Raw genomic sequence first — 18,394 nt, forward strand, 5'->3', positions numbered from 1 at the left:
ATATAGTTATGACAAATTTTGCCGCTCCGTACAAATGCACGTGTTGCACATATGGTTGAGCCAGCCCTGATTATAAGTCCCGTTTATAAAGCAGGACTTACGACTGAAACACGGTTTTAAAATTGAGGGAACTTTAATAAAGTTTAGGTCGATTTTGAGATTCAATCCAAAGGCAGGAACATACATTCCGTTGATTGCACTGTACATAATAGCTGCAACCAAAGAACTACAGAAAATCACGACCAATTCTTTTTATCTTGACTCAAACTCAAAGAGTTTTAAGGTTAGTGTAAAGGGACAAGTTTTGCCGATAGATGTCACTACAGTCTTCGTATCTCTCCCATGTATTTTTTTATATTTCACGAAAATTTACAATTTCTTTTATAAATTTCAACCTAGAGACTTCAAATTTTTAGAGAAGGAACTTCATAACCTATTAAAGGGAACAATCCGTGCCGATTTTTTATTTAGAATTTTCTGCATTGTTGAAACAGTTCCATTGTTAAAGGTTTGGATATCCATTTCAACAATCAAGCCATTTCAACAATGAAGAAAATTTTAAATAAAGAATCGGCACGGATTATTGCTTTCGAAGATTATGAAGTTCCTTTTCTAAAAAATTGAAGTCTCTAGGTTGAAATTTGTAAGAGAAATCGTGAATTTTCGCAAAAGATAAAAAAATACATGGGAGAGATACGAAGACTGTACTGCCATCTATAGGCGAAACTTGTCCCTTTAAACCAACCTTAAGTTATAGATGACAATAACCGCACGATTAAGAAAAATCACAAAAATGAAATTTACAAATTAACGTCCCATGATTATGCCCTTTAGCCTATAGGTGAGGGAGGATTAGTGAAAGTGAATGATTATTGCAAGAATTTGTGCAATAACAACGTGGGAGGAAACGGGAGAACCCCGAGAAACTCACGGTCACGATGCTGTGGGCCCAAACTTACAAGCCTGAGATCGAACCAGGAACATCTTACACAAGAGGTGATCGCCCTATTATTGAGCTGCTCTCCCCCCCCCCCCACGAGAAAGAATCATGAAAAATGAAAATTAAATCTTTAAGTTTTACGTTCTACGGTTATGCCGGTTTAGGCTAAAGGAGACGGTGATGATGAGAGAGGAGTGAAATGGTGGAAGGAAGAAAGTGGGAGGAAACGGGAGAACCCCGAGAAAACCCACGAGCACGGTGTTTGTCCACAACAAAGTCCACACGGCGCGAGCTAAGATCGAACCAGGGACCCCAAGCACCGGAGGTGAACGCTCTACCACTGAACCACCGCGCCCCCGAGAAAGAATCATGTATCTACATAAATACGTGCATTACATTTATATTTTGGGAACAATAATAAATAATAAAGGTGAAATTGCAGCCACATATGTTTAGACGCACTGTTAGTATCTAGCTTTTCTTATCCGCTCTTTCTTATACAAGACTTCGTAAATCTTATATAACTTAATTCATTGCTGGAAAATGACTTATAAAATAAACATGAATTTAGTAGGAGGAAGTAATTTTGAATATTATAATCAATTTCAGGGGTTGGCAAAAAAGACACTAAATTACAACCAAATGGTTCCTAAAGTCAGCGAAAGACACAATGAAACTGACATTGTTCTTTGTTGTTTCCAACTTTTATTAGACATAATGATAACATAAACAGATGTAACACGAAATGAATAGACAGAGATCATGGCATTGTATTTTGGAGTAAAGCCCATCGTGGATGGGCAGATCTTACGGAAAGCGGTACTTTCTTTGTAAACTTGAATTAGAGGCGTGGCTTTTATTGGTCAGAGAACGTAGCTAGTGGAACAGATAGACATTACACTGCAATGAAGTAACTTTCTTTTGGAGTAACTTCTGGTTTCTTCCTTAAGAGAACAAAAAATTATACAGATCAGCCGCTCTTGATGACAAAATTTGTAACAAGATGGACTGAACGAAACTACAGTACTGTTATAAAATGAAATTATGACGAAGGGAGAAAAATCTCATAAAAGTATTGAATTAACTAACGGTTTAAAACAACATTGAGTTTCAACAGAGTGGTTCTACGTTTGATTTACTGTGAAATACGACAGATTTTCCAGAGGACTAGTTGGTCTATACAGTACGTATATAAACTAATTATTTGCTCACTTATTTTGATGTTAAATAAGCCTTATCGATACTAAAGATAGATAAGATTTAGTTTCAGAGATCCTAATCTCTCTATATAAAAGGTCTCCTAACTAAATGACTGACTGATCAACACACAGGCCAAACCGCTTGAAAATTGGACAGTACCAGGGCCGTGCCGTGGGGGAGGGGCGATGGCCCCGGGCGCTGAAGTAAGGGGGCGAAAAATTCGGGAGAAAAAAGGAAAAAAAGATAGGAAAAATTGCTTGGTATATATGTATGGGGGCGCCGTCGTATACTCTCGCCCCGGGCGCTGATTTTCCACGGCACGGCCCTGGACAGTACATAGGATCTTTAAAGAGGTACCACTAACGAAGGATTTTCAGAAATTCGACAAGGAAGGAGGGGGGAATTATTAAACTAAATTGTCCATATCGCGGAATCTCTGAAGATAAGAGACATAAAATTTGATATTTGCACTTCTCATTAAAAATAATGACATGTGTTTCAGAAGAAAATAGGGTGGGCAGAAAAAGGAGGAGTGGTTTTAATAATTATAATAAGACGTCTATATCTTGGGAACTCTAAAGACAAGGTGTTTGGAATTTTCATCTAAAATAAATTACGTACATGTTCCAGTTTTAGATGTTTGACCTGGGATGGAAGAAAAAGGGGGTACCTATGAAGTCGATACTAGACGTTCGAATTCTATTCGAAACTTCGAGTTTAGACGGATTTTTTATGAGAGCGCAGAAGGAAGAACGGAAAACAGTGCCCACAGTAATACCTATAGACATTTGCTAGTTCTCCCGGATAAAATCACGATTAGTGTGTTGGGTCTGATTTTAAGCCAACCTACGATCCTCTATGACCTCTCAAAAATCTCCCACTGACAAATGAATACCACTTTTCCTAAAATGAATACCACTTTCCAACTTACTCATTACTTCTGATTTCCAATACCTTCATGAGCTCCCTCGTGGCTAAGCAGTTAGCATGCGCACTTATAGCGTGAGAGATCCGGGTTGGATTTCCGGCTGGAGGTCATGTTTTTTTGGATCCCACGTTAAGCTAAGGTCCACATCTTGTATAGCTTCGCTGCTTAAAGGGACGTTAAACTGAAAATCAAATAAAATCAATCCAATACCTTCTCTCTTCCCAGATGCAGCGTTGATTAACGCTTTGACTGCCAATTTTGTCCACATGTGTACCCTCCATCATGTTCGTAACGCCAACAATGGAAACTCTGAGGTTTTGTCATGTCAAGAATTTCTTTACCTATATACAATGTGTTTGAAATACACATAGGTACTGGAATGTAGTTTCTGATGTGAATGGAATATGTATCTAGTATAGATGTGAATGGAATATGTAAACTATTTGTATTAGAAGTTTATTTTTTTTTATTTATTTTTAATTTTTAACTTGACATACAGGGTATCCAATTGAAAACCCTCTACAAGGGAGTTACGCCTATCATTTGCATATTCTGTGTCAAGGAATCCATTTGGAAGTTGCACATGTATTACGAGACATAAATAAATAAATAAATAATAGTGCAATCCATAGATGACAAAGGATATACGCGTCAATTGCACATGCTTCTTGATTGCCAAGCAGCTAAACCAAAAAACGATATAATGCGCTTTCTATTTTAATATTATCAAAGCAATCGTTAAATACAAGACTGCATCCGAATGGATATTCTTGGCATCTCTATGTCCTTCGAGGGATATCTATTTGGATACCCTCGGCACAAAAATATGTACACGGTAATCAAATTGGTAGTGAAGGAGTTTAAATAATGCTTTTCTTTTATAACTTGACAGTTTTACTTATACATTTATTGAATGATTATACGTATTTCAACTAATTTTTTTATGGCTTCCTTTTCAAAGTTTCAGTGACGCAATTTGCATCATGCCTACCTTCGTGATTGGTCCTTGAAAAGTCCAATAACACAGGGAAAACGAAGCACAACATTGTATAACGAAATGAAAGAATGATCCCACGTACACACGAGATATTAAAATATTTATGACCCCTATGACAGATTATAAAATATACATGTATTTGATTTGATTTGATTTTAGTTTAGTTTAACCCCCCTTTCATCAACAAGGCTATTTGAGAGATGGATCTACAGCTTAACATGGGATCCGAACCACAGGAGCTCCTGCTAGGAATCTAGTCCGGATCTCCCACGCCAAATGCCCATATGCTATCCGCTTAGCCACGAGTGAGCTTTATAAAATGTATCAAAATAATATATATATACAGCTTACTATATACAACTGAATAGTATAGGAAGTTCATTATATATATAGACTCACAAAACAGTAATTTGAAGTGGTTAACATTATGACACCATTCTTAAAACCAAGTACTCAAGCATCGAGAAACAGAAATAAAAATAAAAAGGAGAAATAACGTGAGGTCAAGTAATGGAGAGGAAAAATATTGTTCTAAATTTATTTTCTGAGTCAAGTACACTCAAAGCACTATTTGACTCCAGTCATACTTTACTTAGTTTTTTAACGTTCATAATTGAAAATGCATTTTAGCCACTAAGTATACTTTTGTACACCAGAAGTGTTTCATAATTATCTGATGCGTTTACATATTTCAGTAATACATTTTGGCATGTATGTACAGTATTTTATGCTTTAAGACAGGTTAACTAGGTGAAAAAAAGTGCAATTTCGCCAAGGGCGCCGATTTCTCTGTAAATTTGGGGGGGGGGGGATTCAGATGCAGAGGGCATATATGAGGATTTTTAAGACAAATTGCATTCAAATTATGCCAAATATTGTATATTCATAAATACAATGCAGGGGTCCACATGAGCTTTGTGGGGCCGGGTCCCACGGCCCCCTGGGATCGGCTTCCTTGAATTTCGCTAATTGAAGTTTTAGTTTGATGTACATTTTTCTTTTCTCCAATGTAAAGAATTTACCAATGACGCTGAAGAAAGAACTGTAGGAGTGGATAGTTATCTTCTGAATTGTCGAAATAAATATTGGGAGCATGCTGGTTCAGTGATGGAGCGCTCACCTCTGATGCAAGGGAAGCTGGTTAGATCCCAGGACATGTATGTACATGACGGCCACCATTGTGGCCTTGTGTTCACTGCAAAAAAATAAATCAGTGTTTGACTTATGATTTGGACATTTTTTAGAAATAACTTTTGGTCATTGTTTACAACAGGTTCAAAAATGTCCTAAAGTGTTCTCAGTGAACAAAAGGTGTCTCCTAACAGTAGTTAATAGGGAGTGTCCTAAAAGTGTTCAACAAGTGTACCTGAACTGCTGGTGTATGTAATGAGTATATGAACGCAGAGAGGACTTTTAAACAATGTTGCAACATTTTACACGTTAACATTTACACATTTACAATTCGCTTCAATGGCAGATCTAGCCCAGGGCCAGGGGACATAAGTCCCCCAGTTGTTTGGATGACAAAAATAATTTAAGCTATTATTTATATATTTTTGAAGTTTATAGTAAACGCATGATATATTTAGCATTTTTACATTCTTGATCCGCTACTGAGTCGTTTTTCTACGTATACTCATTGGACACATCAGAAGTTCAGGTACATTTGGAACATTCTTAGACTATTCTTATTAACAACTGTTAGGAAGTTGGGGACACGGTGGATCAGTGATAGAGCGTCCACCTCTAGCGCGTGCGGTTCACGGTTCGATTCCCGACCAAGGAAGTTTGTGGTGGACAACACCGTGTCCGTGGGTTTTCAAGGAGTACTTCCGTTTCCTCCCACATTGTCATTCCGGCAATTCTTCTATCATCATTCACTTACCTTAATCACCCATCTTCCTTAGCCTAACGGGCATAAGTGTAAGACGTTAAACTAAAAGATTCCATTTCATTTCATTTCAACTGTTAGGATGCATTCTAGACACAGTTTCTACACTGATAGAACACTTTAGGACACTTTTGGGCATGTTAAAGAATGACTAAAAAAGTAGTTTCTTACAATTATCCAAACAATAGTTTAATTTTTGTAGTTTTCTTTGGGTTCAACGTTTCCTCCCACACTCTCTTTCCACTAACTCTTTCATTATCCGTCTCCTTTAGCCTAAAGGGCATAACTATGTGGCGTTAAACCAGGGATACACATAACCACTCACCCACTCGCTCGGGGCGAGTGGTTCATCGGTGCGGGCGAGTATTAATTAACATATCGAAGGTAAGTAAGTGATTTCTATTGTGAGATGTGAGCCAGTAGCTTTTTTCTTGGGCTAGTAAAATTTTGTTGCTTATTTGCATCTTTGCGTTAAATCAAAGATTTCGTTTCATTTTCATTTTACACGAAAGATTATCAAAAAAAATATATATATATCTTCAGTAGTCTTTGTGTAACACTGTTACGAAGACGTGATTATTTCATTTTTATTTACGTTTATTAGTTTGCTGGAATTCCATACAAAAAGGTAGGAAATTACTGTATAGTTGCTTGTAAAGGAATAGAATACCGAAATAGTCCATACACAATGTATTTTGTTTTAGTTTAATTTGGCATGAATGATCATCGAATTATCGTTACATGAATAACACCGAATATGTGTGGGATGAACTGGGAACGACTGTTTTTATCGCCCACAAACAATCACTACAAATTTACTACTTCATTCATCCTCTTGTGGTCTCGCTTACGAAGAAAAATAAAAGTTACACAGGAATGACATCAAATCATGGTACACTACACAAAGCTGAAGGATATCATTTGTAGCGAACATGCAACCAGAATGGGCTAAATTATACGTTTATTTTAAAACAATTTTATTCTTAAGAAATTAGTATTTCTTGTTTGAAACAGTAAACATCCAATAGAGTTGTGATTTTAGAATAGACAGCTATTTAACCCCTTTCTGCATGATTTTTTCTTTTAGCGAAAAACTAATAATCGGTATTGGAAATTCTCATATGGGAATTTGAAAAATGAATTAAAACTTGAATTTTAGATTTTTCATTTATTTCCGACGAGAAATACGTAAGTGCCATATATGACACACTTACAATTCATAAAGAACATGCCAGATGACACCAAAATCTCTTATTCATATACGTCAATATCTCACACAGCAGACAAAACAGTCATTTGATGCCTTTGATAAATCACAAAAAAGCTAAAGTTAAAAAAATGGTATGTGCCATATATGGCACGGCATGCGGTAAGGGTTTAAGGAAAACAACGAGCCTAAATTCATACACAAGCACTCGGATGTCACACAAAAACATATTTTTACCAGCTTAAAATTAAATATCCAATTAAGTAAACTAGGATGCTTATCCATATAAAAACTAAGTTTTAGAAAGTTTACTCGTCTATTTCATGTCCATTATGTGAAGAGTGTTTGCCGCCTACTCTATACCGCGCACCTCTTAAGTAGATCCGACGCCTAGCTCTGGTGATGTAATTGTCAGCACTCGAAGTCCAAGAAGCTGAAGCCGGCATACGTCCAAGTCTCAGAAGTACTAGAAGTCCAAGTACTAGACGACCTCAAGATAGTTATTACGGTTTTTGTATAGTGTTCGTTTATTTAACAAGTTTTCAACACGAAATGAAATGAAATCCGTTTAACGTCCCACGATTATGCCTGATAGGCTAAGGGAGACAGAACAAGATTTTAGTAACAGGCCATGAGGTCAATTTCGTAAGGTTCAATACAAGACAAGACTTGATACAGTCTCGTCTCGAAAATCTACCCTGAAAGTGATGTCTCGTATTGAGAAGTGTATCCCAAGGCACGAAATTTCAGATCTGGATCCAGTATGTACAGATCAAAAAGTTTGGTCACCGTTTGGTATTTGACAAACAAAATAAAAGGCCAAATGACTATCGCCAATCACAACCTGGCAACCGAAAATTTCGCATCCTGTTGTATCTGTTTCTATTTGAAGAGTTCTGCCTCGTCTCGCTCTTTGTCACGAAAAATTTGTCTCGTTTCGTCTTAGGGCAACCCTACTCGATTAATTGAATTAACAACAACAAGTCAGCCAGGGTCTAAACTATACTTAAATGTACATTCCTCACATTCGCCTGGTAGGTCTGATGTAAAATGGTGGAAAAAAACTCAATGTAAATGGCTGTCTACTGGATTCAAACATGACACTTCTGGATTGGCAAGCAAGAACATTAGCCTATATACTCACATTCGGTGTAAACAACTCAGTATTCTCTCTCCAATACTGTACATTTTAACATTTACGTTTCTGTGGTACAATAAAAATCAGCATAACTTTATATACTTGCTTTATTCTCATGATATAAAATACTTTTTACGATATGTATTGTTTAAATACCATTTATATCCACAAATTTACCAAATATCATTTATTTGAAAATTTTACATTCAACTTATACGAAAAGTGCGTTTAAAATGGAGTTTTCAATATCGTTAAATTGGTACGTCGTCGAGAAACATAACACAGAAGATGAGATAACAGTAACTTTTATAAGATGAGATTACAATGTTCGCCTTTAAATGATAGCTTTTATCAAGATAGATATTAGAGAGGAACAAACTAGGAAAAAGTTGTAGGCAGTCATCAGTGCCTAAAAGCGTCAAAGTCGTTAATCCGCCACTGTTGTGGATACACTACTAATGACAGTAAGCAGGGAATTACGTTGAATTAAATGATTTTGGTTTAAACTCCGTATCAATCATGGAGATCCCATCACCCGTAAAGGAAATTCTACATTTGGTGGTAAAATTCAAGCGACCAGGTATAATGTGGCAGAGTAATTCAGTATGTGAGTGCGTATGTGAGAGATGTTGCGGAAGTAACACAGGGACAAGAGAGACAAGGGGAATGGATGGATAATGCTGCTATAGCACAATGTCAGTCACCATGTCTATATCGATCTGTTTCAATGAAGCCGATAATGCTAGGCGATGTGCGCTTAGTTTCTAGTACAGAAACAGCCTCATACAACAGATGTAAAAGACAGTGACAACATACTCGTTATACTAGAATAGTAAATGGAACTTAACATGCTCTGTACGCGTATCATCTAATTGGTTTGGTATGTGTAGTTAGTGATGACTTCCGCTCATTAATATGATCTAATGGTTATTATTAGTACGATATATATCATTGAAATAGGTTTGTGCAATCATCTAAGCAAGAACCGAACAAGATGGTTTCGCTAACGCACTTATCTCATTATATGAAGACCTCGAACTCAGTTGCTCAGTGAGTGGATTTTTAGATGTGTATAATAATAATAATAATAATAATAATAATAATAATAATAATAATAATAATAATAATAATAATAATAATAATAATAATAATAATAAATTAACATTCAAAAAAAGTGGAAGAACATTGTAAATAAAAACCTGGTAGCCGTGACTATTCCACTAGGAAGAGGACTGGAGGAATGGTATTAAGAACAAATTATTCATTACATCAATACTACCTGGGATATTGAAACAAGAATAGGGTGACACCAGTTTCAGTAGAATATTCCCTATTTGAAAACACGTATAGAAATCGTCAATTTCGAAATATTATTGTCAATTGTAGCTGAGCGCTGATTGAAAGAATAACACCGTCAGTCTCGTTAATAGGGAAAAAAATTCACCTCTCTTAGGGAATACCAAACATGGGAGTATATGAGGTTAATTTCTCCATTTTTTTTTTCTAGGGAATACACAAAAAGATTAAGTAGAGCATTTTGAAAATCAGGAGGACAATAAATACTATTAATTAATACAGAACCATGCAAAAGTATCTTGTTACATTATTATTATTATTATTATTATTATTATTATTATTATTATTATTATTATTATTATTATTATTATTATTATGAGGAGGAGGAGGAGGAGGAGAAGGACGAGGAGGACGAGGAGACCGACATTTGCCTAGATTACGTAATGTTATGTTGCTGCTTTTCAAACATTTTAATAAGTTACTTTATTATCACACTTTTATGAATAAATGCTATAGTAAGCATCCGTGAAAAACAGCCGGTAATTGCTATATTTTTTGAATTTGACTTTCATTCGTAAGAAAACATAGAAATAGGTCCTACATTTTTTTGTAGTTCGTAAGTCTTCTATCGTTCGTTACCACGAATTGATATATATTTCGTAAGCTTCCACGTACACTACTGTAGCTATGGCAATATAAGTTCCATGAGCCATGAAGAACAATTCCGTTATTTAGTTTATTTACATTTTTAAGTTTGCAACTTGCAATTTCCTTTTACTTAATATACTGTGTAACATGTTAGAGAATCACTGTGATAAGATATATAAACAACAATGCTGCAATTTCTACGTAAAAATGATATGTGAAATACACATATAAATTTTCTGGTTCAGATTACTTAGGAGGATGGTTAGAAATGAAACAGTACTTTTGCTATTCTTGCAAATGGACATGATTTAATGTGGTGAGATCCACATATTGGAATTTTACTCCGCCAAGTTCAACATTATCTTCACTGGCGCAAATTCTGGGAGGATGAGAGGAGCATGTCCCCTCCAATTTTGGAACTAGAGAGGACTGTTCCCCCCCCCCAAAAAAAATTCAATTTGAAATGTGTTTTTTGGGGGATAAATGTGATAATTTGTGTCCGATTGCCACAAAGGAAAGTAAGATGAAATTGATGTCCTTCCAAAAATTAGCCTCAAATCTTCCCGCCTCCCAATGTTGAAGACAACTCTCCTCCCCTGATCCTCCATAGCATTGTATTCAACTTCATAAATATTTTGAACATCGCTCAAAAATTATGAGAAGGGTTCTTACCCGTCCTCCAATGTTGAGGACAGATTTGCGCCGCTGATTATCTTTCTAAAATCTTATTTGTTTATTAGGGAAGTACTTGAACATCCAGAAATCAGTACCTTGTAGAATGCCTCTATTACTAAATTAACAACAAAAGCTAAAAAAGAGGTTCATTACCTAAAAACAAGATCGGCACCAGAGGCGGACTCGAAGTACAAGGGCCCACCCGGAGAATGATGCTTACGGGCCTTGATGAATACGAGTTGGTCTAGAGTCTGAACTGCCCTTTTAGGAATGAACCATTAGCTGAAGACTCGGATGGCTAAACCCCCGCGCCCCACAAAATGTAAAGTTGTGTATGCGTATCTATAGCCAAGTATTATTTCGCTTTCTTTATTTTCTACAATCACCTGCGGCTTTAGGGTTTTAATTTTGGGTAGGCTTGCTCCTCGCTTATGGGTATATATACACATTTGATTGATTAATGACAGCAGGAAATTAATTTTACAGTAGTGGTTTATGCTATTTGTTAAATTATTATCTAAATTAATATAAATAGTGAAAAATATATTTACTCTTCATCGTATCTTTCAGCATTCATATATTTTTCAAAATTTTTGGGTAGACCCGTGCCTATCTGGCCTAGCCGCTAAAGCCGCCACTGTCTACAGTCTGATAACCTTTGCAATGAATCGTACATGTGCCTTCAAACAGCCACTATTTATATTAAAGAAATCTGAATATGATATGATTTCATCTTCAAAATTATGATGAGGAATTTTATTTTCATGAATGGTACATGCAAAGAACATGGAGAATATTCCATGAAAATCCTCTTACGTTAAGGAAACTGTGTTAGCATGTAGTTGGAAACACGAGTTGTGGTGTTGGAAAGAACCGGGTCCCCTGAGCACAGCGGTGATGTTAGAAATCGGTTCCGTGGCCCGAAACCCAAGAATTCGGGCCCCACATGTTTGGGCACAGGTCCCTTCTATGTGATATCAAATATATTGCGCTGTCCCTTACTGACATGCAGCATCACAGTATTGACCTGATCCTAACATTCAGGTAGGATAATAAGGAAACCTACTTTTGTGAGCAAAAAGCATGGAGAATATGGCATGAAAATCCTTTGGGGCCCAATTTCTTGGGCTTCGGGCCACGGGCCAGATTTACGACATCACCGGTGTGCTAAGGGGAAATTGACCCTTTCCAATGCAACCACCCACGTCCAAAAACTCCTTCATTGGTGAATAGAAGGGACCCCACCCTATACTTTCGGGGCCCGATATCCGGAAACATCAGGCCCCGGGCTCGATTTCTAACATCACCGCTGTGCTCAGGGAACCACGACCTCTCCATTGCCACCTCCCACGTCTAAGAACTACGTATTTCATTGTTGAATAGAAGAGATTCAAGCTTCACATTTCGGGATCCTTTTTCTGGGGCTTCGAGCATGTTTCCTGACATCATCGCTGTGTACAGGGTACCATTATTTATTGCCACTACTCGCGTCTAACACGGTTTCCTTACCGTAGAAGAATCGGCTCCATGCTCATTGAATACATAATTATGGACAAGATCATATTTTTTAAAGACTTTCTTTTTGCCTTATTGATTTTTCAACAAACAAGACTACGGGTTGGGCAGGGGACCCCTATCCAGTGTTGCCAATTTAGCGACTTTGTCGCTAGAACTAACGACTTTTGGAAGTGTCTAACGACAAAAATTTTTATTTAGCGCCTAGCGACAAATCTAGTGACATTTAGGAATTCAAATATTTTGTTCTATATTTATATTAAAGTTTCCAAAATTTTGCAGTTTGTGATACTAATAATTACTTTTACACACTCGGTTGCACTACTGCTATGAGCGACTTATTCCGTTGGATTCATCGCTGCTATGAGGATTATGCCCTTCTTCACTGTGGTTCGGAAATCCAGGAATTTCCCGTATCTAACTAGTTGCGTAACTGCTGGTAACCTCTTGCATTGCACAGTACGTACAGTGACAGTGACGTTGGAAAACGTTGTGCTTTTCTGGTTCAGTGTAGTGCGTGTGATTTATGTATTAATTTAACTGCGGTTGTTCTTAACATAAATTATACAGAAATTTCGTGAGGTGAGTTCGGTGAATTGTTCCAATACAAAAGCAACATAAATTTCCCAACCCCCCCCCCCCAAAAAAAAATATAATCGTACTCTATAAGAAGGAATGGGAAAAAGTGATCCAAAATTATAAGTATTTGCAAACTTTCAATGCTATATTTATTAATTTTCTATTCTTGAAAGCGCATAGTGCAGTGGTTTTGTCAAGATGGTCATTTTTTTTAAAAGGAAAAATACTCGAGTCTTCCATTGTACATGTAAAATATTTAAATTATTTTAATTCCTTTGTAAAATTATATAGCGGCTTTTTTAGCGACTTGGCAGGAGGCGTTTAGCGACTTCTAGCGACTTTAGAGTACAAAACTAGCGACATTTCACACTGGCGAGTTGGCAACAGTGCCCCTATCCCTAGTGCCACCTCCCCCTTCACTAGCACTGCGGGCCCTACGCCACTGGTTACTATGAACGAGAACGGAGTTTTTAATTAGTTATAACTAATCGAGCAATATCTTAAGTGATTTTGTAGAGCGCAAGGCCCACCCGGAAATTTCCGGGTATCCGGGCGGCCCAGTCCGCTAGTGATCGGCACTGTATTCTATCATACGTCAAGTAAGTTTATAGTCACGATTGATGTTACATGCCTGTTTAAGATCCTGATTTACGTCTCCTCTCACTTCCTAATTTGATTTAAAGCTTAACTTTCCTTTTCACTATATACCCTAATACAGATGCTACATTGCAAAAAAATAAATCAGTGTTTGGTATTTTTCAGAAACGACTTCTGGTCATTGTCCAAAAATGTGCTAAAGTGTTCTACCAGTGAGCAAAAAGTCTAGAATGCATCCTAGCCCTGAAGTGTTCAAAATTTACTTGAACATCTTATGTGTCCAATGAGTATACGGGCAAAAGCGACTTGTAAATGTGAAATTGGTAATGTGTAAAGTGTCCTAACATTGTTTAAAAGTCGTTAATGTGCCCGTATACTTATTGGATACTTCATAAATTCAGGTTTTGAACACTCTTAAGACACTCCCTATTACCTACTGTTAGGAGACATCTTTTATTCATTGAGAACACTTCAGTACATTTTTGGACATGTTGTAAACAGACCAAAGTCGTTTCTAAAAAATGACCAAATCATGTTTAAACACGGGTTTATTTCTTGCGATGTACATAAGAGGGGACCTACAATTTAAAATGGAATCAAGTCCCAACTAGAGTTCGGACCTAAGACTAAGTACTACTACCGGGATTTGAACATGTTATTACAAATACACAAAACATGCGCATTAGCTACAAATGAGCACAACCCACCTGCCTTCTACTAGGTCTTTCATATTAACATTAATGCACACACTTGTATACAAATAAACATTGTAAGATAAACGTTACTTATTAGTTTGCAAATCAAATAGCAAAATGACAGACTTACATAAACTTCTATTCGCACAGTTACTGTCTCCAAAAATTTAAAAATAAAAATTAGACTCTTCGTGATCGTTCTTTGGTCCAAACCTTGGAGTGACTATTATTTAATTTTCTTCTGAAAGTTTACAAACCGATCCCCCGTCTGTTAGAGGATATATCTGACTTTTGTGCTAAGCAAGTCTTTTAATATTTTGAATAATCTGGTACTTAGTTTTTGGTGATAAAATCGGTAAGTTATCCAACTTAGTTATGCTTAGACTGAAAGTATAATTTTATTGTATTGTATGTGACCAAATAACTATTTTCATAGGCTCTCAAATTCCCCTGCATATGTACTGTCTAAATAACACTACCACTCAATATATCGAACTATTAGGAAAGATAGCGAGAGAAGTTTCTTTAGTATTGAGAACTCATCTCTTATCATGCGCCAAAGCAGTAATAGACTTCAGCTTAGTCCATGAGAAGAGTTTAATCCTGTAAGACTTTCAGAGCTCTCTCGTGGCAATATGAGAACCAGGTTCGATTCCCGGTGCGAACTTACGTGCTTTGGATCCTAGGTTAAGCCGTAGTGCAACATCTCATATAGCTACGGTACTGAAACCATCCAACCAACAAACCATAAGACTCTCTCTCTCTCTCTCTCTCTCTTCATCACTATATGAGCTTAGTAAGTAGGTATCATACTTCTCCGCTGTGATTGTCACAGGAAAGAAATTTCCATCTCAGACTTACAATTTTGTACTTACTCGAGATGTATATTTTAGGTACAATATTCACGTAATAACATTATCTCCTTGAAGTAAATCTGATTATAAACAAAATAAACAATTTCCCGATTCAGATTGACACTGTCAGGCTATTAAAGTTTGGTTTTCCAGAACTCCTTTCTCTTATGTCTGGGAGACAAAATATCTCGAGAACTATTTGACGGATCCGGATGAAATTTGGCCAAACTGTAGAAGGTCAAAGTTAGGGTTCGAGTTCATTGGTGGAGATGATATTGAAACCGGAAGTAGTAGAAATCGACCATTTCCGGTTTTAACGTTGATCACTATAGAGCAGAAACGATAATATATGACAAGCAGTTATTAGGTATCGATTTAATGTTCCAGGAATATGTACCATTTTCTCTCTTTACTCTCTATTCAAACCGGAAATCACAGAAATCAACCACTTCTGGTTTTAACGCTGATCATTTTAAAGTAAAAACGGTAATAGATAGCGAGAAGCTGTTTTCTGAAATCAATTAAGCGTCCCAAAAATAGATCCTATCTCCCTGCAATCTCTATACTAAAACCGGAAATGCTAGAGGTGTAATATTACTTCTGGTTTCAAAAAAAATTGAGAAAATAACACGTCATAGAAACCAAATTCCTTCACATGGAGTACAGGTGACATTGCTACTTTTTCTAAAGTTGCTCTGCTTAAAGCAATGTCCATGATGTGCAAATTGTTCGTAACTCTGTCCGAAACTTATCTCACTAGGAATGAAGATGCCATTGGATTATTATCATTGTTTATAGTAATTTTCTGTCTTGTAATATTGTGTAAATCCAACCTTAAGGTACAACATATCATAAGACAGTATGGGAAGATATTTCGCGGCTATTGCTCTCTGAAAATAATTCTGAAACTCTGAACTCCGAAACAAATCATGGTTAATATAATAAACAGTGGCGATGAAGCTGGCTTTTGAGTTTCATAACTTGAGGAACACTTAAAGTTCAGGCTTTCTTCGCACAGCGTTGTCGTTACCACCGTCAATGGTATTTGAAATGAACATAAACAGCCAATATCATATTCACAACAGGGAATATTAACGAAATTGTTGGTATTTGGTAACCCATTTTTTTTTAACAACGGCCCAATACTTGCTGTAGAAATATCTTTTGATATCCAAGGAAAGACATAATTGGCAGTGGCGTATCCAGCCTGGAACCCAGGGGTCCTAGACCCCCTAGGTTTTTAAGTGACAAAAATAATTTAAGCTTTGTTTATATATTTTGGAAAGTTTCTAGTAGACTCATGATATAACTATCATAGTCCGGGTTCTGGCTGGCCTCCGCAGTTTTTACCTTCTACATAAGACCCTGATAATTGGCCACACTCAAAGATCTATATTGTTCTTCAGATGTCCATTAGGTGTCCACTAAACGTGCTACTGCTAGTGTTGTTTGGGTAGAATATATACAATTTTAAGCAGCAAATTTATTTATTTTTTATTTATTGTTACCATATTTTACGTTAAATACGTTTCGTTTTGAATATTAGTTATTGTGATTAAATATTTATAATTTAAAAAGCAAAATTTATTTTTGGACGCCAATGATTAAGATCGCAGGGACATAAGACAAACGATGTAAGTCAAATGAAAAAAAAATGTATATTTTGAAAACTAGCAGTTGATGTATTTGGAATGCCGCACGAATTGAGCCCGGAAGTTACTAATACAATTAGCAATTATCCAAGATGAAAATTAATCTAAGCCTTATTGATACATATACAAAAAATGTGGGGAAAAAAAAGTAGTTAAACAATACACAAATCTAAATCTTACCTTAAGAGGGTACTATGTGTCCTCTTCCAATGTGATATATCTTTTAAATTTCAAGTGATTAGTAATTATAATAACTCCTTTTTTGTATTGTTATTATTAATTGAAAAACACGTGACTTTGTAACGCGCACTACACACTCACACCCGGTTCGCCACTATCTGCCACACTGGAAACACTCGCTGGAGCGCTCCGAAACAAAACTTTTGAAATTGCCCACCACGGCGAAGTAGTGCGCAGTCGCGCGGAAAGCTATGCTTGTTTTCCCCTCTCGTCTTGGTTGCTCTTCACTTGTTTCCAGGAGCTGGTCATCACTCAGTTCTTTGGAGGGAGACCTTCAAAAAGGGGGGCGGAAGTAGAGCAATCATCAACCTGTTAGTTTTCTCTGGTCATTGTCTTTTCTCTTTACTTTACTACGTTGATTACGGACATCATAATCACAGCATGGTCGCTCCTCGTCTGTTGGCAAGGCTACCGAGCAGCTGGACAATGGTTAATTTGCGGAAGGCTCTGCAAATCCCAATCGTTCGTTGCATTGACCTTGTCAGCTTAATTATCTTCTCATCCCTTAACATTAACTTCTCTTCCTTTCATTTACATTTCTTTCTCCCTCTCCTCGTGAACTAACTGACAGTGTTAACAATGTGTACGTACAACTACAAAAAGTGATATCGTTGATTAACGCTAATGGTTGTTGATTTTACTTAAATTTCACTGAAATTCGATCTCATTCGATGCCAGAAACACCTGCAGGATTTTTCAAAGGGGGAGAGGACCAAACACCGACACACAAGCAAAGTTGATTACATATACACATTGAAGAATATTAAGCTTTACGTAAAACAATTATTATTGATTCGCGTTACATAACTTTAAAGTACAGTAAATATATCAAAAGCTGTAATGGGTGAGTAAGTAAATCTAGTATGTTCTGACATGTACAGTATTTCAAAGAACTGATCACCTTTTGAAAATGCAGAGGGGGTATTACCCCAACCCCCTCGGAACCAAACGTTTTTAAAGAAATTTCGTTTATCAAAACTCTCTGGGCCTTATGCAGAGTCATTCTGACGCGTGATTAGTGTCATACTACAGAGTTCGACTAAGATGTGTTTCCGGCAATAGTCAGGCCATTGTACGACACTAATCATACTTCAAAACGATTCTGCATAAGGTCTTATATCTTCATCCTGTCTGTTCATTTCTCCATCCCGAAGCCTAAAAAATGTCTCCGTCCGTCCGAGAGACAAAAATCTCAAGATGTATTTGATTGATCATTATCTATTTCGGCCGGGATATAGAAGGTCTTATGCAGAGTCGTTTTGACGTGTGATTAGCGTCATACTAAGAGCCTGACTACTGCAGGAAATATATGTATGTTAGTCGTTCTCTTTAGTATGACACT

At 36.7% G+C, this 18,394-nt stretch overlaps 1 protein-coding gene across 1 annotated transcript in view; it reads right to left on the minus strand.

Annotated features, from left to right (window-relative positions):
* Positions 1–17,167, minus strand: part of Nrt (Neurotactin) — a 547,731-nt gene extending 530,564 nt beyond the window's left edge. Inside the window, exon 1 of the mRNA XM_081752316.1 lies at positions 16,993–17,167. The gene's annotated coding sequence lies outside the window, so the exon portion shown is untranslated. The remainder of the gene's footprint in view (positions 1–16,992) is intronic.
* Between the last annotated feature and the right edge of the window lie 1,227 nt (positions 17,168–18,394).

The sequence above is a fragment of the Thermobia domestica genome, chromosome 3 (genome assembly GCF_964235325.1).
Source record: "Thermobia domestica chromosome 3, izTheDome1.hap1.1, whole genome shotgun sequence".
In the NCBI taxonomy this organism is placed as follows: Eukaryota; Metazoa; Arthropoda; class Insecta; order Zygentoma; family Lepismatidae; genus Thermobia; species Thermobia domestica.